This window comes from Notamacropus eugenii, chromosome 1 (genome assembly GCF_028372415.1).
Source record: "Notamacropus eugenii isolate mMacEug1 chromosome 1, mMacEug1.pri_v2, whole genome shotgun sequence".
Lineage (NCBI taxonomy): Eukaryota > Metazoa > Chordata > Mammalia > Diprotodontia > Macropodidae > Notamacropus > Notamacropus eugenii.
Window position 1 is genome coordinate 511615131 of NC_092872.1, and position 25814 is coordinate 511640944.

General features: G+C 35.6%; 1 long non-coding RNA gene across 2 annotated transcripts in view; it reads left to right on the top strand.

Annotated features, from left to right (window-relative positions):
* The window catches only part of LOC140519950 (uncharacterized), a 30123-nt gene extending 24658 nt beyond the window's left edge, over window positions 1-5465 (top strand). For both annotated transcript variants that reach the window (XR_011972334.1, XR_011972333.1), the window contains exons 2-3: window positions 2955-3010; window positions 4665-5465. This is a non-coding gene — a long non-coding RNA (uncharacterized lncRNA). The remainder of the gene's footprint in view (window positions 1-2954; window positions 3011-4664) is intronic.
* The last annotated feature ends 20349 nt before the right edge of the window (window positions 5466-25814 follow it).

The following is a 25814-nucleotide window of genomic DNA, read 5'->3' on the forward strand; positions in this document are numbered from 1 at the left end:
AGCTTTTGACAAAACACAACTTCCATTCCTATTAAAAACGCTGGAGAGCATAGGAATAAAGGAACTTTCCATAAAATAATAAACAGTATCTAACTAAAACTTTCAGCAAGCATTATATGTGATGGGATAAGCTAGATGCATTTCCAATAAGATCAGGGGTGAAACTCCTGTTAAATAGTCTGTTATCACCACTATTATTCACTATGGTACTAGAAATGTTAGCTGTAGCAATTAGACAACATAAAGAAATTGAAGGAATAAGAACAGGCAAAGAAGAAACTAAGTTATCACTCTTTGCAGATGATATGATGATGTACTTAGAGAATTCAGGATATTCAAGTAAAAAAGTACTTGAAATAATAAACAACTCTGGCAAAGTTACAGGTTACAAAATAAACCCGCACAAATCTTCAGTATTCCTATATATTAGTAACAAAGTCCAACAGCAAGAGATAGAAAGAGAAATCTCATTTAAAGCTAGGGTAGACACTATAAAATATTAGGGAGTTTACTTGTCAAAACAAACCCAGGGACTATATGAACAAAATTACAAGACACTTTTTGCACCAATAAAGTCAGATCTAAGTAAATGGAAAAACATCAATTGCTCACAGGTAGGCCGAGCCAATATAATAAAAATGACAATTCTACCTAAATTAATTTAATTATTTTGTGTCATACCAATTAAATTATCAGATAATTATTTTCTAGAGCTGGATAAAATAATATCAAAATTCATCTGGAAGAACAAAAGGTCCAGAATATCAAAGGGACTAATGAAAAGAAATGCTAGGGAAGGTGGTCTAGTGCTACCAGATCCCAAATTGTATTTTAAAGCAGCAATTATCAAAACCACTTGGTACAGGCTAAGAAATAGAAGGGTAGGCAAGTGAAATATACTAGGCACTCAAGACACAGTAGATAAGGAATATAGCAACCTCCTGTTTGATAAACCCAAGGACCCCAGCTTCTGGGACAAGAACTCACTGTTTGACAAAAATTGCTGGGAAAAGTGGATAACAGTGTGGCGGAAACTAGGCATAGACCCATGCCTGATAGCATACACAAGAATAAAGTCCAAATGGGTACACCATCAAGGTATAAATACTGATTCCATGGACAAACTGGAGGAACAAGGAGTATATTTATCAGATTTATGGAGAAGCAAAGAATTTTTGACTAATGAAGAGACAGAAAGCATTATGAAATGAGAGATGGATAATTTTGATTACATCAAACTGAAAAGTTTTTGCACAACTGAACCCAATGCAACCAAAATTCGGAGGGATGTAGTAAATTGGGACAGAATTTTTACAGCTAATCTCGGGGATAAGGCCTCATTTGTAGAATATATAGAGAACTGACTCAAATGTACAACAATACAAGTCATTCTCCAATTGATAAATGGTCAAAGGGTATGAACAGGCAATTTTCAGAGGAAGAAATTAAAGATATCCATAATCACATGAAACAATGCTCTAAATCACTTTTGATTAGAGAGATGCAAATCAAAACAACCCTGAGGTACCACATCGCACCTATTACATTGGCAAACATGACAGAACAGGAAAATGGTAAATGTTGGAGAGTATGTGGGAGAGCTGGAACACTAATTCATTGTTGGTGGAGCTGTGAGCTCATCCAACCATTATGGAGAGTGGTTTGGAACTATACCCAAAGTGCTACAAAAATATGCATACCCTTTGACCCAGCAATATCACTACTAGGGCTGTATCCCCAAGAGATCATAAAAATGGGAAAGGGTCCCACATGTACAAAAATATTTATAACAACACTCTTTTGAGTTGCTAAAACTGGAAATCCAGGGGATGCCCATCAATTGGGGAATGACTGAATAAATTATGGTATATGAATATAATGGAGTACTATTGCACCATAAGAAATGATGAACAAGAAGACTTCAGAGAGGCCTGGAAGGACTTATATTATCTGATGCTGAGTGAAAAGAGCAGAACCAGGAGAACTGTGTGCATAGCAATGACCACAGTGTGAGAGAGTTTTTTCTGGTAGACTTGGAACTTCCTAACAGCACAAGAACTTAAAAAAAAATTCCCAATGATCTTCTAAGGCAAAATGCCTTCCACATTCAGAGAAAGAACTATGGAATTCATTTGCAGAATGTAGCAGATCATTGTGTGTGTGTGTGTGTGTGTGTGTGTATTGTGTTTTGATTTGTTATGTGATTTTTTCCATTTATTTTAGTTCATCTACACAGCATGACTGTAGTGAAAATGTATTCAATAGGAAAGCATGTATAGATCCTATAAAGAATTGTATGCTTTCTTGGGGAGGGAGGGGGATTGTGGGAGGTAGGTAAGGGGGGAAAATCTAAGTTTTATGGTAGTGATTAAAAACATAGAAGAAAACATAGAACATTAAAAATAAAAAAATGTAAATATTAAAAAAAATAAAAGGTCCTGTCTCTATAAGCAAAGCAGAATTGAAATAGCACAAAGAGAAAAATAAGATGTACAAATTTGGAATAATCATCAAAAAGGTTCATGTGGACTACATGTACCCAGTCTGTGGTAGAGCATCTTGAGCTCATATTTGTCTGATAGATATATACATACATATACATATACAGAGAGAGAGAGAGAGAGAGAGAGAGAGAGAGAGAGAGAGAGAGACTAATTTGGAAATATGTTTTCCATGATTTCACATGAATCATTGATATCATATTACCTTCCTTTTCAGTAGTTGGAAAAGTGGTAAGAAGGAAAAAGAGAAATTGCAGCTCAAGTTGTTTTCTTTCTTTCAAGTTGATTTTCTTTTGTTTTTTTAAAAAAGTTATAAATAAACATATATTTTTTAAATTGTCTTTCAAGCTTGGTATTAAAGAAGTGAGGGTTAAAGAAAGGCATCTCCTTAAGTTTCATATAGTAGTGAGTCTTGTTGAACTTTATCCCTTTTATTTCTATTCTTTATTACAGGCAAATACTCTGTGTAAAAATAGAAGAGGACCAATACATTAGAAAAAGTATGTAAGGTAAAAACTATATATAGTATTATTTTTTGAAAAGGTCAGACTAAATGTTTTCTGAGGTCATATCCAGTCCTAACTTTATGTTCTCCAAGAAAGTGGATATCAACCCAAGATCTACAAAATATTTCCAAAAATCTGTAAGTCAAGATGTAATTTCATAAATAAGTAAATATTGCTTCTGAGGTCTATATAAAAGTTTCATATTGATATAAAATAGTAATACTAGTATTTTCAATATTTGTAGATGCCATTTTGACTGAAAATACAGATGCATTTAAAAATGAAAAAAAATTACCATGCGGATTTCTCCCTCTCTAATTGTTTTATGAGTGCTTGTTGAATTGAATTCAATTCAACCACAGTTGGCAGTCTAGCCCCAGTTCCTGCTAGAGGACAATGAATCATTTGGCTCTGTCTTATGATGCGCTGTTTCATGATAATTAAGCTTAAGCATATTGCTGGCCATCACCCAACTTTCAACTTGAAGATATACTGTCCTTTTTGTGAACAGAAGCTGCTAAATATTCAAGGTGGCACCCAGGGGCCAGATTTTCTAGTTCCATTCACATCAAAGGAAAATGCACATTATGATCGGTGCAAGATAATTTGGGGGGAAGAAAAACCATTGGCAGTGCATGACATATGTGCATATACATGCCATGGAAAACAGATGTACTTGTCTAGGGTTTGCTTCCAATCTGGAAAGCATCACAAGAACACCTGGTGATCAACAAACTGACCTATTTCAGAACTAGGAGTCACAATCTAAAATAATCATCTGTATTTCTCTTTAAGGAAAAGAACAACTGAATTGTTTGGTGACCACAGCTCCAATATACTCAAATGTAGGCCAAATGGGATTCCTGCAACTGTAGTTGGGTCACAAATTAAGTGAATACCAATTAACCCAAGGTTATGATTTTCTTTCAGTACTTTCATGAGTCCAGGATTTCATCACTGTGGGCACTGCTTTCAATGGTGTTGATAGTAACCCAACAATACCTTCATAGTCTTTGTAAATTTTACCCACTTTCTTCTCTATGTCCCCACAGAATTATTACCAGATGTACTACATAGCTTCTGGGTGTCATGTTATTTCATAGTTAACACTTCAGCAGCTGAGTTGTCCATGTATTGTCCTTCTATCAGATTTTATGTTGGAAACAACTCCTTTTTAAGTTATACATTTTTTATGACTTTTGTAAATCATTGTTTGTAATATGCTATAACCCTAGCTATGCACAGAACACTTGATCTTTAAATCACTTAAAAAAATGATCGTGTGTAGAGTATGATTCAAAGTCATAAAGTAACACCATAAAATTAATTATTTTTATTATTAGAAATAACACTAGTAACAACAAAAACAACAAGAATAATATAAAATTTTATGCCACAAAGCAGCCTGACATAAAATGAAATAGTCCACTCAGTCATCTCATTGAGTATGATTATATTTATCAATTTTACTATTGATCTCTAATGTGTATCAATGACATTTGCACAAAGAGTAAGGGTCTACCCCTCCAGCTACTTTCAACTTTGCCCATATCTAGTCTTTATCTACTTCTTGTTATCTCTTCTGTGGAGATAATTTATTATATTAAACTTTTTGCATGTACATAGATCTGACTGAAGAAATCCTGTACTCTTCCAGGGCTCAGTGCAATCAGTGTAATGCAACCCATAAAAAGAAGAACCTGCAGAACTTCACAACATCGAAATCATCTTATATTGAGACATTATTGAGTGAAAAATTATTTAAGTACCTACTATGTTTGAAGCACTATGATAAATGCAGGAGATACAAAAAAGGGGAAAAATGGTCCTGACATAAGGACATCCTCCATGTCATTCAGAAACACTTTTGGAAATGATATGGCATCTTGTTTTGTGACTTGCTTTGTATTGAAAACTAGAAGATTTTTGAACAATTTTTTTTTTCCTCTATATAAGTTACTAAGAAACTTTGTATTATATCAGTATATGTATGGGTATCTCTATGTTGAAGAGGGACTTTTAGCAAAAGGATGGTGTTCAACTCTTCAGCGGTTTGTGAGTTTGGCACAAAGGTCACCGTACCTCTCCAACAGGATGTAACAATAATTTAAATGAGAAGATTTTTCCTATTCATTAATAGGTTCATTATGCCTGCTTAAATCACATGCAACCCCAAGTTGTATGTGGTGGGAAGAGTTTGCTGAACTGGTAGTACAGGAAGAGTAGAACAGAGCTAAGAGGAAATTGGTCAGATTAGTCAGAGCTGGGGAGGACACAGGAAAGCAGGAATATCTAGGCTTCTGAGGGTTTGTTTGTGGGAAGGCACAAGCAGGAGAGAGTTTGGAGGAAGGCTTGGGAATGGCTTTGTCCCCCGCAGTGCTAATGTGTATTGACTTCTTGGTTACTATGATGAATTTGTCTTCTGGTGTCTGAATAAATGTTTTTCTTCTGCCTTCTGTATGGAGAGTCTGTTATGCTTTGTTATTCAGAGTTACACTGCCATATTCATAGTTGCCCTTGATGCAGTGAATACTGCCAGGGCAATACACAGGAGGGGATGAAGATGTGATCCATACCCTTATCTTTATTGCACTTATACCAGTTAGAGTTTTTGTAAAGAGCCTCAAATGTAACTCTAACAATGGTTTTGAATGGAGTTGGTTGGCAGTTCCATCTTGGAAGTATGTAATTGTGTCCAGGACAGTGGCACTGTGGGTGAATGGAACTGTCTCTCTCTGTGGAATCAGTTCTAACACCCTTAAAAGCCATGCCTTTTTCATGAAGAATAGGGTTGGCTAGTCTGCAGTTACTGATTTTCAGTTCTGACAATTTGATGTGGAACAATCCTAGGGAGATTCCTGATGCCTTGAGGTAAAGATGAGAGAAAATGAAGAACTGACAATAAGGTCTCTTGGTGACATCCAAATGATTAAGAATTTGCTTTTGTTTATAGTCTAATGTGTCAAACCACAAGTGGTCTCATATCATTTCCTATTAAATTTCCTTCAATATATGCATTTAAAAAATGAACAATCAAAGCTCATTATTCTGTCCTGTATCTGTTTCAATATTTGAATGCTTTGATACCTGATAAAATAAGAAGCAATTTCCACTTAAAAAAAGAAAGAAGATAATAGAGTACACACAGACAGAAGTATCTAAAATTATTTCCAAGGTAGTGTCCTTTTATTTTTTGATACAGTCAATTTCTTTTATTGTCAAGTGATTCAGTGCTCACCATAGCCAAAACCTGTTATTCTTTTCTTGAATAAAGCATTCATGATTCAGTTCAATAAGACTTTTTAATTGTTTATTATAGGCCAAACACTCTGCTTTTACAACAGATACAAAGAAAAAATTAAATTAAATAATAATCTGTTCTCAAGGATCCTAAATTCTACGGAGTGAAACAACATACACAGATACAAGTGAATAATAATAAAAGTAAGCAAATACAAAGTAATTTGGAGGACACTAGTAGTAACTAGTGAAAGTCAAGGAAACTCTCATAGTAGATGTTACTTGAAAAAGGGAGATTTATAAAATAAGTGGGGAGAAGGTACATTTCAATCAAGAAGGGCTTTGGGCATAGAGAATTAACACAGTCAGTTTGTAGTTTATGAATATTACTATGTTAGCTGTGTGGTTAATTGATTGAAAAGGGAAGACCTTTAAAAGTCTGAACTTGGAGGGTGATATTTTAATGAAGAAAAAAGGCAAATGTGAGAGAGATAATGGAAATAGAATGAGATAGAATAAAGAAGGAAGAGACAAGAATGACTCTAAATTTGAGAACCTAGGTGATAGGAAGAATGATGGTGATCTCAACAGAAACAGGAATGTTAAGAAGTATGTGTGTGTGTGTGTGTGTGTGTGTGTGTGTGTGTGTGTGATGGGGAGAAATAGATGATAAAAGATGAGATGTGTTCTGTACATATTGAGTTTGAGATGCCTATGAGACATGCATTTGAAAAGTTCCTTAGGTAATTAGCGATGAAAAACTCAGGGGAGAAAGTATCAGGACTGGATACATACTTCTACAAGGCCTACAACCTAAACAATCTACAAGCCTTTGGAAAATTTTCATATCTTCATCCCAAACTGTATTTTGCCACAATAGTTTTCATATCCTCTTTTAAGTTTACCATGAGCTCCTGAACGTGATATGGACAAGTCTATTCCCTTAAAAAAAATAATTCATATTGGCTTTGGGAGTACAATGAAATCCACTTCACCAACTTCTTTGATCAGCTGACTAAGGAGAAACTGCAAGCCACCCTTTCATGTTGCAATATTTTTGTGTTTTAATCTATGGCAAGAAAACCAAAAATGATGTTGCTTCCCCATTACAGGGGAAAGTAATATCTACATAATAGAGATATGAGATTGTCATTCCTTTGAAACATACCAGCTGTATGATTCTGGGCAAGTCACTTATGATCACATTGCTCTACGTAACTATCTAAGACTGTAAGTTGCAGAAGATGTGCTAGTGTATATGTGTTTATGGAGTTTCCTCATCCAAGAATTTCCTACACAAGTAAAATGAAAAATCTAGGTCCTGTCACTATCAATTCTTCTAGTACAAGAAACAGAGCCAAGATAGTAGGGTAAAGGAAATAATCTAGATGAGGTCAATAACCCTCTCTAAATAACTTTAACATAATATGTCAATTGTATTTTAAAGTGGCATAATCAACAAAAGTCAGGGTGAGATATTTTTTTCAGCTCAAGACAACTTACGAGGATAAAAGGACAGATTCCTGGTACTGGAGTAGTGGTTCACTAGAAATACATCATGGCAGTGACATCAGCAGTAGGCCTTGAAATAAGCCTTGAAGACTGTGGCAGTAACAGCAATAGCAGTAGCAGCAATAGTGGCTGCACTGGGAGCTTCTACCACTGTTATATGTCCTTCATACTCAAAGAATACCATGATGCCATCACTTACAAGTGGTTTAGATTTAGGTGAGGGAGAGCTGCATAAAGTCATCAGCCTCACTTTCTTCTCCAGAGCCATCTGGGTCCATTGGCAATATAGAAAAATCAGGACAATTGGAGATATCCCAGGATGCAATGGAAGACCTTCACCTTTTTAAGGTAAAATCCTTCCCAAGTCTGAGTTTAACTGAATCAATGCCCATTCAGTGGAAATGAGGGGAGGGGAGGGAAAGGGGGGAAGGGAAAGGAGACAAGTAGAAAGGCAGGGAGTAAGGGAGGGAGGGAGGAAGGAAGGAAGGAAGGAAGGAAGGAAGGAAGGAAGGAAGGAAGGAAGGAAGGAAGGAAGAAAAGAAGGAGCTGCATTGTTCAGCTGAAATTGGTCTGTTGGGTCCCCAGTGAGGCAGCTTGGATTAATCGCAGATTGTTGTTTATCCTTTTATTCTCAAAGAATATCATGACACCAGGAAGGTTACATCATGCTTGCAAATAAATTGGAGTTAATTGAGGGAGGCCTGTGAAAAGTCACCAACCTCTTTTTCTCCTCCATAACCATGGGAGTCCAGTGGCAAGATATATATCAGGAGGACTGGAGATGGCCCCTTGTATCGGGAGCAATCACATCACAAAGACAGTAAAAATCAGAAAGTGTTGCCTTGGGACACTTATACTAGCAGTGGAGACAGAACAGAATGCTATTCGGCAACTTAACTGTCCATGAGGCAGTTCTATGTCACAGCACCAGGATGGAAAGGGAATGGCTAGAATCTCAAGGAAGAAAGGGTCTTACTTTTGGCTCACAGTTACAAAAGACAGGAGGGGCTCTAACTCTATACGTACTTGAACTCAGATCAGGAGAGAAGTAATCACACATCTCTCTGGATGACACCACTTTAGAAACATCAAAAATTTGCAGGCGTCCAGAAGCAACTGTCAAAAGAGCAAGGTGAAAAACCCTAAAGCTTAGGAAAGCGAACTCTCACCCTTATCTGAAGTAAGGGGAGCCAAAACCTAACATAAAGTCTAAAGTCAAGAAATATGCTGGAAAAAAGAAGATTAACAACAGCAACAAGAAAAGCAGAAAAGCTACAATGGTGACAGAGAAGCTCAAGGCCCAAACTCAGAAGGAGACAGTGATATGAAAATATCTATAAGAAAAGTCTAAAAAAAATGCAGATTGGGCAAAAGTCCAACAAGGACTCCTAGAAGAGCTACAAGGAGAGAAATAAAAAAGAATAAAATAGTTATTTTAAAAATCAAAGAAGAGCAGTAAAGGAAAAGTTGGGGGAAACTGAAAGCAAACCAACATAAATATACACACACATATGTATGTACATACATATGTATATATACACACATATATGTGTATACACACATACATATATAATACATACATATATGTATATATGTAAGTATATATACACACATATATACACATATGTGTATATATGGTATGTATACATATATGTGTATATATACATGTGAAAAGTACTATAAGTCTATTAAAAGATGCACAAAAATATTTTTAAAAACTCCTTAAAAAAACAGAAGTGGCTAAATTTCAAAGAGAGAGATTACAAAATCTCACTAAACACTATTCCTTAAAAATTAGAATTGGTCAGTTGGAAACTAATAATTTCATGACCTAGAAAATAGATCTAGGAAACACAAATTTAAAAATATTAGACTATCTGAAATCCACAATGAAGACAAGGGAAGAGAAAGAAAGACAGAGAGAGAGAGAGAGAGGGAGGGAGGGAGGGAGAGAGAGAGAGAGAGAGAGAGAGAGAGAGAGAGAGAGAGACTCTATACATATTTTTAAAAATTATAAATATCTTTGAACCTGAGGGTAAAATAGAAATTAAAAAGAATCTACCAGCCACCTTCTGAAAGAGACCCCAAAATGAAATCTCCCAGGAATATTACAGCCAAATTCCAGAACTCACAGGTCAAGGAGGGAAAAAAAAAAGCAGCCAGAAATATCATCAAATCACATCACACAAGTTTCATCACGTGTCATTATAAAGGAGCAGAGGTCTTGAAATATGATATTCTAGAAAGCAAAGCAGCTAGGATAACAACTACAAATAACATATATGACAAAATTGAATATAACCAAATGGGCTAAATAGATATTTAATGAAATAAAGGACTCGTAGGCATTCTTGATAAAAAGACCAGGGCTGTAATTCTGTAACAAATTCTGTAACAGAATTTGTTATTCAAATATAAGATGTGAGAGAGGCATAAGAAGTAAACACGAGTGAGAAACATGAGGAACTTAATAAGGTTACATTCTTACTATCCCAAAAGATATAGGTAACCCTCAAACAATTGATCATCAGGAGCCAAGATGGCAGAGAAAAGACAGGAACTGTTTTGAGCTTTCCCTCAAACTCTTCCGAACACCTTTCAATAATGTCTTAAAACACATTCTGGAATGGCAGAACCCATAAAAGAATGAAGTGAAACAATTTTCCAGTCCAAAACAACTTAGAAAGTTAGCAGGAGGGAGGCAGAGCCAAGATGGTGGAGTAGAAAGATGCATATACTCTAGGGCTTCCCCCCAACACACAAAATAGCTGCAAATTATGACTTTCAACGAATTCTAGAGTATAAGGAGCAACAGAACAACAGAGTGAAAGAGGTTTTCAGCCAAGGGTAACCTGGAAGGCTGACAGGAAAGCATCTCATGGGATGCTGAGCAGAGAGGAGCCCAGCCCCGGCTGTGTGGCACTGGGAGGAACAAGACCTGAAGAGGCTTTCAGGGCAGAATTCCCAGCATTGAGGGTCCAAGATCCCTCAATCCACAAGTGACAAAGAACGCTCCAAAGGTCAGTGTGGGAGGGCTTTCCCAGCTGGGCAAGAAGGGAGCAGGGTTCCCACAACACTGGCCCCAGACAATGGTAGAGGTGCAGCAGCAGCAGGAGGTGGGCAGCTGCAGTGGTCAAGGAAGCAGCCTGGATCCATTGTCCAGGCAGCTCAGCTTAAAGTCTTGGTGGAATTGAGCAGTTGATCTGAACCTCAGCCCTCAGTGGTGGCCCTGCCTCCACCCAAAGCCCTGGAGAACTGAGCAGCTGATTTGAATTTCAGCCTTTTACTGAGGAGAGGAGAAGCACTAGGACCCTCCTCTTGACAAAGAATTCAGAAGTCAAGTAACTGGTTGGGAAAATGCCCAAAAAAGGGGAAAAAATTAGATCATGGAAGGCTACTTTCTTGTTGAACAGGTGCCTCCTTCCATCCTTTCAGATGAGAAAGAACAAGGCATACTATCAGAGGAAGCCAATTCCTCTGCCTCCAGCACCCCTAAAATGGGTATGAAGTGGGCTAAGGCCATAGAAGAGCTTGAAAAGAGAGTCAGTAGCCTGCTCAAGGAGAACCAAAAAACTGCTGAGGAAAATAACACCTTTAAAAAGAGGCTAACTCAATTAGAAAAAGAGGTCCAAAAAGCCAACGAGGAAAAGAAGGCTTTAGAAAGCAGAATTAGCCAAAAGAAGAAGCTCACTGAACAAAATAATCCCTTAAAAAAGAGAATCAAGTTCAGGGAAGCTAATGACTATGACATAAACCAAGCAGTTAGAAAGTAAAACCAAAAGTTTGTAAAAATAGAAGATAATGTGAAACATCTCATAGGAAAAACAACTGACCTGGAAAATAGATCCAGGAGAGACAATTTAAAGATCTTGGGACTACCTGAAAGCTATGATCAAAAAAAGAGCCTAGACAATATCTCCCATGAAATTATCAAGGAAAGCTGCCCTGATATTCTAGAACCAGAAGGCAAAATAAATATGGAAAGAATCCACCAATCACCTCCTGAAAGAGATCCAAAAAGAGAAACTCCTACGAATATTGTGGTCAAATTTCAGAGTTCCTAGGTCAAGGAGAAAATACTGCAAGCAGCTAGAAAGAAACAATTTGAGTATTGTAGAAATACAATCAGGATAACACAGGATCTGGCAACTTCTACATTAAGGGATTGGAGGACCTGGAATAGGATATTCCTGAAGTCAAAAGAACTGGGATTAAAACCAAGAATCACTTACCCAGCAAAACTGAGTATAATACTTCAAGGGAATAAATGGTCATTCAGTGATACAGAGGACTTTCAAGCATTCATGATGAAAAGACCAGAACTGAATAGAAAATTTGACTTTCAAACACAAGAATCAAGAGAAGCATGGATAAACAGCAATCTTAAAAGACTTTATAAAGCTGAACTGTTTACATTCCTACATGGAAAGAGAATATTTGTAACTCTTGTGACTTTTCTCAGTATTTGGGTAGGTGGAGGGATTACACACACACACACACACACACACACACACACACAAAGAGTAGTACAGGTTGAGTTGAATCAGAAGAGATGATATTCATAAAAAAATAAAAATTACGGGGTGAGGGAGGAAAATACTTGGAGGAGAAAGGGAGAAATGGAATGGGGCAGGCTATACCTCATAAAAGAGATAAGAAAAATCCTGTTCAACAGAGGAGAAAAGGGATAAGATGAGAGGGGAAAAGTGAAACTTACTCTCTTCACATATGGCTTAAGGAGGGAATAGCATGTTCACTAAATTTGGTATGAAAATCTATTTTATACTACAGGAAAGTAGAGGAGGAGGGGACAAGTGAGGTGAAGGGGATGATAGAAGGGAGGGCAAATGGGAAAGGAGTAACTAGAAGTAATCACTTTTGGGAAGGGACAAGGTCAAATGAGAGAATAAAAAATGGGGGAGACAGGGTAAGATAGAGAGCAATATAGTTAGTATTATACAACATGATTATTATGGAAGTCTTTTGCAAAACAACACATATATAGTCTGTATTGAATTGCTTGCCTTCTCAGTGGGGATGGGAAGGGAGGGAGGAAGGGAGAAAAGTTGGAACTCAAAGTATTAGAAACAAATGTTCAGAAATATTATTGCATATAACAGGGAAAAAAGAAATACAGATAATAGGGCATAGAAATCTATCTTGTCCCACAAGAAAGAAGAAAAGATGGAGCTAAGGGAAGGGTGGGTTGTGATAGAATGGAGGGTACATTGAGGGAAGGAGTAATCAGAATGCAAGGTATTATGGGGAGGGGGGAAGGGAGAGATGGGGAGAAAAATTGGAACTCAAAATTTTGTGGAAATGCATGTTGGAATCTAAAATAAATTAGCAAATAAAATAAAATAAAAAGTTAGCAGGAAAGGTCCATTGCACCAGAATGAGAGTGGAACAAAGTCTAGCACAGGCCATGCCAGCACAAATCAGACCTCAGCAAACCAGGAGCAGGCCTTGGAGGTGAATGAATCAGTAGGGTCAGTAGTAGTTGCCAGATTTCTTAGCCCACAAATGGTAACAGAGTTGAAAAGAGTGCTTGTGGTCATTCACAGATCAGTGCACAATACAGAAGAGAAGTAAAAACCACTCTTCCTAGATCATATCAACTTGGAACAATAAAAACTTTTAGGTCCACAGAATTACCTCTGAAAACAGCTGCACAAAAGAACTGAAACTTGGGGTAAAGTAAAATTGAGTTAAAATTCCAGAAATAGCATGGAAAATGAGCAAACAGCAGAAAAAAATCCTAACTTTAGAAAGCTACTCTAGTGACAGGGAATTTCAAAACACAAAGTCTGAAGAAGACAACAATGTGAAAATTCCTACATCTAAAGCCTTAAATAAAAGTAGAAATTGGCTTTAAGCCATGGGAAAACTCAAAAAGAATTTTAAAAATCAAGAGACACAGAGCAAAAATTTGGGAAAAGAAATGAGAGGGATGTAAGAGAATCATGAAAACAAGTGTTAACAGCTTGGTAAAGGAGGTACAAAAAGTACCGAAGAAAACTACACCTTAAAAAACAGAAGAGGCCAAATGACAAAAGAGGCATACAAATCCAATGAACAGAAGAATATCTTGAAAAGCAGAATCAGCCAAATGGAAAAAAAAGAGGTACAAAAATTCACTAAAGAGAGTTCCTTAAAAAGTGGAAAAGTACCACTAAATTAACTAAAGGAAAAAATTCCTCGAAAAGTGCCAAATGGAAAGGGAGGTTCAAAAGCTAATTGAAGAAAATAATTCCTTAAAAACTGGAATCAAGCAAGTGAAAACTAATGACTTTATGAGAAATCAAGAAACAATAAAAAAATCCAATGAATGGAAAAAATAGAAGAAAATGCAAAATACCTCATTGGAACAAAACAACTGATCTATAAAATAGACATGAAAGAGATAGTTTAAGAATTATTTGACTACCTTAAAGCCATGCTAAAAACAAAAAGAGTCTAGACATCATCTTTCAAGAAATTGTCATGAAATACTTCCCTGATATTCTAGAACTGGAGGGTGAAATAGAAATTGAAAGAATCCACTGGCCAGCTCCTGAAAGAAGTCTGAAAATGAATCTCCAGGAATATTATAGCCAAATTCCAGAACTCTCAGGTCAAGGAGAAAATATTGCAAGCATCCAAAAAGAATACAGTACAATACAACCCATGAAGATATAGTCAAGACAACATGAGATTTAGCAGTTTCTACGTTAAGGGATTAGAGGAGTTAGAATATAATATTCCAGAGGGCAAAAGAGCTAGGATTACAACCCAGAATCACTTACCTAGCAAAACTGAGTTTAATCTTTTAGAGGAAAAATGGATATTCAATGAAATGGAGGACTTTCAAACATTCTTGATTAAAAGAACAAAGCTGAATAGAAAATTTGACTTTGAAACACAAGACTGAAAAGAAGCATAAAAAAGGTAAATAAGAATGAGAAATCATATGGAATTCAATAAGGTTAAACTATTTGCATTCCTAAATGGGAAAATTATACTTTTGACTACTAAAATACTTTCCTCATTATTAGGGCAGTTAAGAGGAGTATACATAGAAAGTACAGGTGTGAGTTCAATATGATGGGGCAATTAACTAAAAAATAAATTAAATTGAAAGTTGGGAAGGAAAAATGCACTAAAAGGAAAAGGAAAATGTAGAATATGGTAAATTATGTGACATAAAAGGGGCTCAAAAGAGATTTTTCAATAGAAGAGAAGATAGGGGAAGAGGAGGGGGAGAAAGTGAAACTTACTTTCATTAAAACTGACTCAAAGAGGGAAAAACAAACACTCAGTTGCATGTAGAAATCCACCTCACCATACAGAAAAGTGGGGGAGAGGATAAGAGAAACGGAGTAGAGCTGATAGAAGGGAAAGCTGATTCTTGGAGAAAAAAATTGAAAGCAAAACACTTTTGAGAATATAGGTAAAATATAAATGGTGAGAAAAGAGAAAGAACAGGATAAAAGGGGAAGACAGGATGGAGGGAAACACATAGTTGGGAATCATTACTGTGAAAAAAATTACACCAGGTTTCTCTGATAAAGACTTCATTTATCAAATATATAGAAAACTGAATCAAAGTTTTAGAAAGAAGAGTTATTCCTTGATCAATAAATGATAAAAGGATATGAACAGGAAGTTTTCAGACAAAGTAATCAAAGCTATCTACAGCAATATGAAAAAAAAATGTTCTAAATCACTATGAAGCAAAGAAATCCAAATTAAAATTCATAAGTTGGCTAATATGACAGAAAAGAAAAATGGCAAATTTTGGAGGGGATGTGGGAAAATTGGAACATTAATGCACTGTTTTCAGTGTTGTGAACTGATCCAACCATTCTGGAGAACAATTTGGAAATATGCCCAAAGGCTATAAAACTGTGCCTACCCTTTGATCCAGCAATAACACCACTATGTCTGTATCCCAAAGAAATCATAAAAAAGGGAAAAGGGCCCACATGTACAAAAAATATTTATAGTAGCTCTTTTTGTGGAGGCAAAGAATTGGAAATTGAGGGGATGTCTATCAATTGGGAAATGTCTGAACAAGCTGTGGCATAGGAATGTAATGCAATACTGTTGTTCTATAAGAAATGATGAACAGGCAGATTTTAGAAAATTCTGGAAAGAGTTACATGAACTGATCAAGGGAAGTGAGCAGAACCAGGAGAACATTGTACACAGTCATTGCAACATTGTATGATGATCAGCTATGATAGATTTAGCTCTTCTTAGCAATACAATGATCCAAGACAGTTCAAATGTGATGGAAAATGCTGTCCACATCCAAAGAAAGAACTATGGAGTCTGAATGCAGGTTGAAACATACTGTTTTCACTTTTTTTCTTTTTCTTTCTCATGGTTTTCCCTTTTGTTCAAGTTCTTCTTTCACCATATGACTAATATGTTGAACTAAATATGTTTAACATGATTGTACATGTAAAACCTATATAACTTAAAAACAGATTACTTGATGTCTTAGGGAGGGAGAAAAAGTTGGAACTCAAAATCTCACAAAAATGGGTATTGAAAACTATATGTATAATTGGAAAAAAATAAAATACTATTAAATGTTAAAACAAAGAATCTTAATTTTTTTTCTTTTCCAAGTCCACAGAATCCCTGACAAAATCAAGTTCAGAAAAGCTCACACATTTCTAAGTTACAGTATGAACTAGTTATTTCCAAATAGCCTGTAATTATTCTAAGAACTCTATATTCCACCTCCTGTTTCCATGTCTTGCTTTTTTCCTAAGGTTGAATGCGTTTCCTTCAACTCTCAAACTCTTAGAATCCTTGGTTTCATTCAAAGTTCAGTTCAGATATGATCTCACCATACTGTCTATTGTTCTCTATTCAAATTAATGTCTACTAATTTATGCATTTATTTTAAACACCATCTACCAGGAGACTGTGTGTGTATGTGTGTATGTGTGATTTGTTCTTTGCATCTTGAACACCTAATATAATGTCCTTCACATAATGCTTAGTATTTTTTTGTAGAATAGAACAGAATAGAAACGGTGGATTGGGCCTTTGAGTATATTATTTCTTCAGAGCAGTGTGGGTGCAGCAAGCATAAGCCATAAGCATAAGATAATTCTCTTATTCCTGTCTCTCCTTTTCCCTACCTACACAAGACACCCTCCTGCAGCCTACATCAAGGCAAAGAAGAAGATTTCGATTAAAGTCCTACCCAGTGTTTTCACACTTCTACTCCACTATCCTATTCTCCTGATTGATGACCTTCTCTCCCTGACAACTATGTCAGGAAAGCCACAACCATTCTTTGCTTTCCATAGCACTATCAGCCATGCTGTGGTTACACATAAGCCCTTTTTACTTTTCTTCTCCCCATTTTTGGAATCAGGAACCATGCTCAAACCAATATTACCACTGTTCTTGAATGGAATGTGTCAGTCTACTCCCCAGTGTCCCTACTCCATAATTTTCCAGACCAAAGTGTCCCTCCCTATATACCACTCATTTATGAATCTGTTTTACACACTCCCTCCTCCTGTTAGTAAGGTCCTTAGGGCAGTGATTGCCTTTACTTTAGCATTTACATCTTGAGCACTAAGAACATAGTAGATGATTAATAAATTATTATGTGTGTGTATGGCTAAAATGAATATGATGACATCAGGCTTGAAGATATTTAGAAGCAAACTAGAAACAGGTTTTTTATGAACTTTTCGAATTCTTATTAAAGGGTGGATCTTCAGGCTTTTTGTAAGGTGTTTGGCTTTATAGTCACTTCTCTTTCACTTTAAGGATAAGCCTGATCTTTGCTACTGGGTTTGTTAACAAAAGCACCTCCACTCTCCTTTTCAGATTATAGTCTCTCTTTCTGCAGAGCACATCCTTTCTCATAAATTCATCAGATCAACAATGCATTTGATGAACAATTTTCAACTGATGAATGTTCTAGGTTTTTACATGAGGCTTGCTTGTATTTCTTTCTCGAAGGACTAAACAAGAGAGTGGCAGTATGTATCAATCAATCCTAAATACCGACAATCAGGACACATTTAGACATGATTGAGAATTCTTAGAGCAACCAACTGACAAGTTATTTCCTGTAGGATATCTCCTGAGCTAACTATGTGGCCCTAATAGGCCAAAATCACTTTCTTTTCTGATTACATTGAGCAAGCATTTCTTCTATGCCCATGATTTATCACTTCTTTTCATCCCATTAGTTCACAGAGTGGATATCCATTTCTCTCAAATTCTAAATTTCAAAAAACCTGAGGTATTATATTGAGTTCTCCAATAAGACAATGTCTTCATCCAGACATCCAGGAAATTATCTGTTGAGTAACTGGAAATAGAAATCAAATGGACCACGTTTGGCTGTAGAACAGTAGACTAGAATCTACTCTTTTAGCTTTGGGTTTTATAGTGAACTGAGAAAAGCAATATTAAAGGTTTTTTTCGAGGATATGGATAAACAGGTTATAAAATCACATTTTGGTTGACTAACCCACCATTATGAGATGATAGATAGCATTTAGAGAATTTATTGCATTGATTCTAAGCCAAAATGTCAGTTAGTTAGTCAGTCAATAAGCATTTATTATGTGCAGACACAATGCTAAATTCTAGGCATACAAAGACAGGTGAAAGAAAGTCCATATTCTCTAGGAGCTCACAACATGAAACAACTATGTACAAACAAGATATATATATGTATATAGCATGAATTGCAGATAATCAATAGAAGGAAAATATTGGCATTAAAGTAGATAAGGAAAGGCTTCCAATACAAGATAGAATTTTATCTTGGACCTGAGGGATACCAGGGAATCTAAGAGAAAAAAGATGAGGAAGTAAAGTATTACAGGCAAGGGAAACAGTAAGGAAAAATGTTCAGAGTGTGGAGTTAGAGTCTTTTGCGTGAAGAGTAAGGAGTCCTCTATTACCGCATTACAGAGTACATGAAGGAAAGTAAGGTATAAGACTAGAAAGGCAGAAACAGGTCGTTTTATAGGTCTTTGAATACCAAAAATAATATTTTATACTTGATCCTGAATGTTATAGGAATCCTCTGGAGTTTATTGAATAAAAGAGAGAGGAATGATTATTGTGGCTAAACTTTAGGAAAATCAATTTGACAACTTACTTGTGCATGGGCTGAAATGGGGAGAAATTTGAGATAGAGAGACTAACCAGCAGGTTATTGCAATAGTATATTGCAGCAGGCTATGGTGAATAGGTCTGCATTGGAAAGGTGTCAGTCCTTAAGGTAGAAGGGATATATAAAGGAAATGTGAAAAAAGTAAATTGAGAGGCCTTGACAACAGATTGGCTACAGGTATAAGAAAAAGTGAGGAATCAAGGGTGATTCCTAGGTTACTAGCCTGTGTGACTGGGAAAATGATGGTGCCCTGGACAGTAATAGGGAAGTCTGGAACTGTGAAGGATTTGGGGAGAAAATAGTAGGATAACTTTTAGACATGTATTTAAAAAGTCTATGTGACATCCAATTGGGATGTTCCATAATAAGCATTTGGAGATGTGAATCTGGAGGTCAGGAGAGAGGTTACAGCAAGAATAGAAGATTTGAGAGTCATTAGCATAGAAATGATAATTGAAGCCAAGGGAGCTAATGAGGTCATCATGCGAAATAGCATAGAAGAAGGCCCAGGACAGAGCCTAAAGGGATACTTACCTTTATCAATTGTGACTTGCACAAGGATCTAGCAATGGAAACAAAGAAGTGGTCAGACAGATAGGAGGAGAATTAGGATACAGTAGTATCACATAAACCTAGAAAGAAGAGAGTAAAGAGAAAAGGATGACCAACAGTGTTAAAAGCTGAAGAGAGATCAAGAATGATCATTCTAAGAAAAAAAGCTATTAGATTTGGCAATTAAAAAATCACTGGTAAATTTGGAGAGAGTAACTTTGGTTGAATGATGGGGTCAGAAGCCTCACTTTAGGATAGTTTAAAAAAAAGAGCAAAGGAAGTGGAAGTAGCAACTAAATAGAAAAACATCTAGTCCAAATCAATTCAAGAAACATTTGTGGAGTTCTTGTTATGTATGTGTCCAGCACTGCTTTAAACCTAGGGGATACAAATAGAATAAAAAAGAAAGATAATTATTATCCTCCAGGTTCTTTTATTCTAATGGAGGCAGACTATATATAAAAGGAAACTGGAGGGGGTGGGGGAAATTCTGAAAAATTGCATCTATGGAAGAGTACTCCATTGAATACTATAACATAGTGAGAGTGTTGGATGTGGAGTCAGTGCACCTTGCCCCTATTACTTCCTACCCCACTGACTTTGAGCAAGTGATTTAATCTCTAGAAAAGGAAGGTGTTTCATTAAATTATCGTTTTGAGCCCTTTAAGCTTCCTGGTAGATTTTCTTGAAATTGTTCTTAGAATTCCCTCTATATATCTGACCACCCCTTAGTCACTTTTGCTGTATCATTGCCCTCTGCCTTATCCTCTAACTATAGGTATATCCCAAGGTTTTATAATAATTCCTCTTCACTCGTTTTTCTAAATCCTTTCTCAATGAGTTCATAAAGTCCCATGGGCCCAATTAGTATCTCTATGTAGATTAGTCCCATATTTATATTCAGCCCTAGACTCCTTCCTGCCTTTTAGATATTTTCTAATAGTTGTTCCATTCAAATCTCAGACTCAACATGTCCAGAAAAGGCCCTGAAGCAATAAGGTTGTTCCAAGGGCCCTTCTATCTGAAAAAGTCTAAATCACCAAACCTAGGAGCCAGAGCTACCTATATTCCTTTACAAATCACAGTGATGTCATTATCAAGTACACTGTGGCCATCAGTGGCAACAACTTGTACATCAACCATTACAACCATTTTATACACCAGTCTGTATATCTCTCAACTGTATGTGTGTATGTATATGGGTGTGGGTACTCATGTATATGTGTATATACATGCATAAAGATGCATAAATATATACACACATGTATGTATGTATCTGTGTGTAAAATATACTTGCATATATAGTCTTGCTGTTAAGTCATTTTTCATTTGCACTTGATTCTCTATGATACCATTTGGAGTTTTCTTGGCAGAGATGCAGGAGTGGTTTGCCATTTCCTTCTTCAGTTCCTTTTACAGACACAGAGGCAAACAGGGTTAACTGACTTGCCCACCCTCACACAGCTAGTGTCTGAGGACAGATTTGAACTCATGAAGACAAGTCTTCCTGAATCCAGGCAGAGCCTTCTATCCACTGTGCCATCTAGTTCACACACACACACACACACACGCACACATTTTATGTATACATTTACAACTTATGATTCCCTTGTGAGCTCCTTGAGTTCAAGGATAAAGTTTTTGCCTTTCTTTGTATCTCTAATCCTTACCATAGTTCCTGGCACATAAAAAGCACTTAATAAATGCTTGCTGACTAACTCCAAAGCAGAATTCATACCATTTCCTTACAATTTATCCCCTTCTCTATAATTTGATGACTGTAATTATACATATGAAGGCTTTCCTGAAGGGCCAGATGACAAATCCATTTATTACTGCTATTGACCTCAAAACATCCTGGATAATTCAACCAATAAACTAGATTTGAATAAGATCATCAGCACATAGTGAACTATTATCTGTAATTGACCATATAAAATACTTATCCATAAAAATTAAGAACAATGATTTAATAAAAACACCATACTAAATACACATAATCTCCTAATATGTCAAATGAAGAGCTTACAAAATATAAAGATCTAACAGATGAAATTAAATTCATACAGGAACTAGATGAGTTATATATTTCTTTGTTATTCCATGTGCGCTGGACCAAGGATGTTTTCAGTAAAGCTTTTTAAAATAAGTTTATAGGCTGATTTTTTTATTCAAATACAAAAAAAGTTATTGTATTCACTATGGAATAGTCAACAGAACATTAAGTGTAAAACAATAATAACAGGATATTGACTGGTCTGAAGACTATTTCTATCTAAATTTCACTGAAAATATGAGACCTTTAAAATAACAATGACACTATTGTCTGACATTTTAAAGTTTATAATACTGTTTTTAAAAAAGAAGAACAAAGTTGTGAGATAGTATGAACATTTTGAAGTGACTTGACTAAGGTCATGTAGCTGGAAGTATAAAACATGGAATTTGAACCCAGCTATCCTGAATATGTCTGTGTTCATTTTATTGACCCAAAATGATAGATCAGATGAAAAAGGAATTCCCTTATTCTTGATTTTGGATCTCTATCAACAGCAATTATTTTCAGAAGATCATTAAAAATCATCAAGGTGCAAAAAGAAATTATATCTATTACATAAATCTTGTCACTCTCTTGTACCAATGCCAAGGCTCCTGTCCTATCAGTTGCAAACAGATACACAAAGCATCTCTGATTGTTTACTCTTCAAATTTTAAAGAGGCCAAGTGGGAAGAAATAAGATCTCACAGTGTTTATTGAACATTTCAGCATCCAGAACACAGGCTTGCTGATAGTTCTCAGTGCCATAAGTTGGAAGATTATTGGCATTTAAAAAGTGAAAGAGGAGGGAGAAGGAAAAAGCAATAAATGTAGAATTAAAATTAGATCACTAGTGCATGATACTTGGATAATCAGATCTTATAATTTACATTTATATTGCACAGTTCATTTTACCAGATGTTTTGACATTGATGTTTTATCTTATCACAACAATCTTGATATAGGAAATTATTATCCCCATTTTACAGATGACTTGTGTTTTCATTGAAAAGCCAAATGAAGACATTGACACAGTTGGTTTTTATCATTTTTCCAAAGGCAAGGAGAAACACAATTGCATAGGATGTTCAATAATTTCCTATGGCAATGCTCATGATGAGTGTTTTTAAAAAGACCTTGATGAATATAATTACAGCTTATATACTGCATCTGTTGCAGATATGTGGGGTACAGAGACATTTATCAATGAATCAGAGACTCAGAGATATTAGCCAAAAGAATAATTCGTTTATTGACTTTCTTGAGAAAGGGCTCCCTCAGAATGCTGGAAAGATGGCTCCAACCCGAACAGAGAGCAGCTGTATTTAACTTAGCAGATTATTTAGGCTCTAACCACAATCCTCCCTCCCTAAACCCCTTCCTCAGGGCTCATTGGTGCAAACCCCGATGGTACAATCTATTCAAGGCAATCTATCCCAGCAACAGAGAACAAAATAACTGACAGTTTCACACATTAGCCCTAAAAAAAAAAAAAAGGGGGAAGGGTGTTATTCCTCCATGCTATGTGTCTAAAAATAAGGGTGGGGGGAAGACTGGGAAAATACAGAGGGCAGTCTGGGAAATTAAAGGCGGTAGTCTTGGGAAAAATTAAGGAGTAGTCTGGGAAAGTATAGAATATGTTCAAACATTTCTTCTACAAGGTCAACCTGCTACAAATGTTTCAACCAGACAGGAAACAATCACTTGAAAAGGCTTGACTCCTGAGAGAGATCCTCAGAGATCATCTCTCACATAGAGAAGTAAAGAGAAGAGAAATTGTGTGATAAAGTGACAAAATCTCTATTTGCTTCCATTTTTGGTAAATGCAAACCAAAAGAGAATATAGGGAAGGATAGCAAAAAGAGGGGCTGAAAATTTGATTTGGGAATAAGGAATAAGAGAAGTCAAAGGCTTATAGAATCAGAGAAGCTCTGTACATGTTCAGTAGGGTTACATTCCTTTTCGAAAAAAATCAGAAGACAATGGACATGAAATGCATCAAATTACATCATAAAAATTAAAGTGATTAATCTTAACTGATTAATTGCTGATGTGAGTCATTATTGAATCAATCATCTTATATAGTAGAATGTCAACTTATTGGAGCAAAGATGGAAATTTGTTTAAAACCCAAAAAAAGAATAAAAGTGAAAACGGTATATGGAATTCATTTAATCTTTCCCCTACTCTTCATATATATATATATATATATATATATATATAATTATTATTATTAATTGAACATTATGGCCCCAAGATATAGCACATGAAATCTATTTCTGTTGTGATTGAAACTTCACTTGTTTATTAAAAACAATTTTAGAACTTCTGGGAGCCAAGATGGTGGAGTAAGCACTAAATCTCCATAACTCTCCCATATTTACCTCCAAACAATTATAAAATAATGGCCCCAGACAAATCCTAGAAAAGTAGAATCAGTCAAAAGATAGGGTGAAACAATCTTTGAGCCTAAGAAACTTGGAAGATTGGTAGGAAAGATTTATCTAACTCAGGGGAAAGGGAAGCACAGTCCAGGATAGAATGCATCCCAGCAAGTTACCAGAAAATCCCACAATGAGACAACATGCCAAAATTTATGGGATGCAAGCAAAGCAGTAATTAGAGGAAAATTTACTTTTCTAAATTCTTACATTAACAAAATATAAAAAGAACAGATCAATGAATTGGGCATGCAACTAAAAAACTAGAAAAAGAACAAATTAAAAATCCCCAATTAAGCATGAAGTTAGAAATTCTAAAAATGAAAGATGAGATTAATAAGATTGGAAGTAAAAAAATACCCTGAAAACTATTGAACTAATAAATAATCTAGGAGTCGCTTTTATGGGAAAAAATCCAATAAGATAGATAAACCACTAGTTAATTTGATTTTAAAAATTTGATTTTTTTAAAAAAAGACTAAATATCCCATATCAAAAAAGAAAAGGGTGAAATCACCATCAATGAAGAAGAGATTAATCATTAAGAAATATTTTGTTCAATTATATGCCAATAAATCTGATAGCCTGAAAGAACTCAATTTTACAAGAATATGAATTACCCAGATTAATGGATCAGGAAATAGAATGTCTAAATAATTCCATTTTAGAAAGAGAAATTGAACAAGCTATTAATGAATCCACTAAGCAAAAAATCCCCAGGTCCAGATGGGTTCACAAGTGAATTCTTCCTAACATTAAAAAATCCAATTAATTTTAATACTATATAAACTATTTGGAAAAATAGGTGGAATTCTATCCTTTTATGATGCAAATATTGTACTGATACCTAAACCAGAAAGAGCTGAAAATTATAGACCAACTTTCCTGATAAATATTGATGCAAAAACTTTGAACAAAATACTAGCAAGACCACTACAGTGATATATCACAAGAATTTTACACTCTGACCAGGTGGGATTTATACTGTGAATTCAAATTCAAACAACTCTGAGGTACCACTTCACACCTATTAGATTGGCTAACATGACAAAAACGGAAAATGGCAAATGTTGGAGAAGATGTGGGAAAATTGGGACACTGATGCATTGTTGGTGGAGTTGTGAACTGATCCAACAATTCTCGAGAGCAATTTGGAACTATGTCCAAAGGTGAACTAAATTATGTGTGCCCTTTAATCCAGTAATTACACTATTAAGTCTGTATCCCAAAGAGATCACAGAAAAAGGGAAAAGAATATAACATCTGAAAAAATTTTTATAGCAACCTTTTGTGTGGTGACAAAATATTAGAAATTAAGGGAATGCCCATCAATTGGGGAATGGCTGAACAAGCTATGGTATATGAATATAGTGGAATTCTATTTTTCCTTTAGAAATTATGAATAGGCACATTTCAAACAAACCTGGAAAACTTGTATGAACTGATGCAAAAGGAAGTGTGCAGAAAAAGGAAAACACAGTATCAGCAACATTGTATTCTGACCAACTGTGAATGATTCAGCTCTTCTCAACAAAACAATGATTCAAAATAAGTACAAAGGACTCAGGAAGGACAATGCTATCCACATCCAGTTAAAGAACTGATAGACTCTGAATGAAGATTGAAGAATATTTTTTTTAAATTTACTTTATTCTTTTTTTTTTTACTTTTGATTTGTTTCTTTTTCCATGATTGTGACTAATATGGAAATGTGTTTTACATGACAGTACATGTATAACTTATATCAAATTGCCAAAAATATGGGCGGTAAGGGAGGGAGGTATAAAAATTTGGAACTCAAAGTCTTGTAAAACTGACTGCTAAACCATTGTCTTGAAGTACATTTGGGGGAAAATAAAATGCTATTAAAGGGGAAAA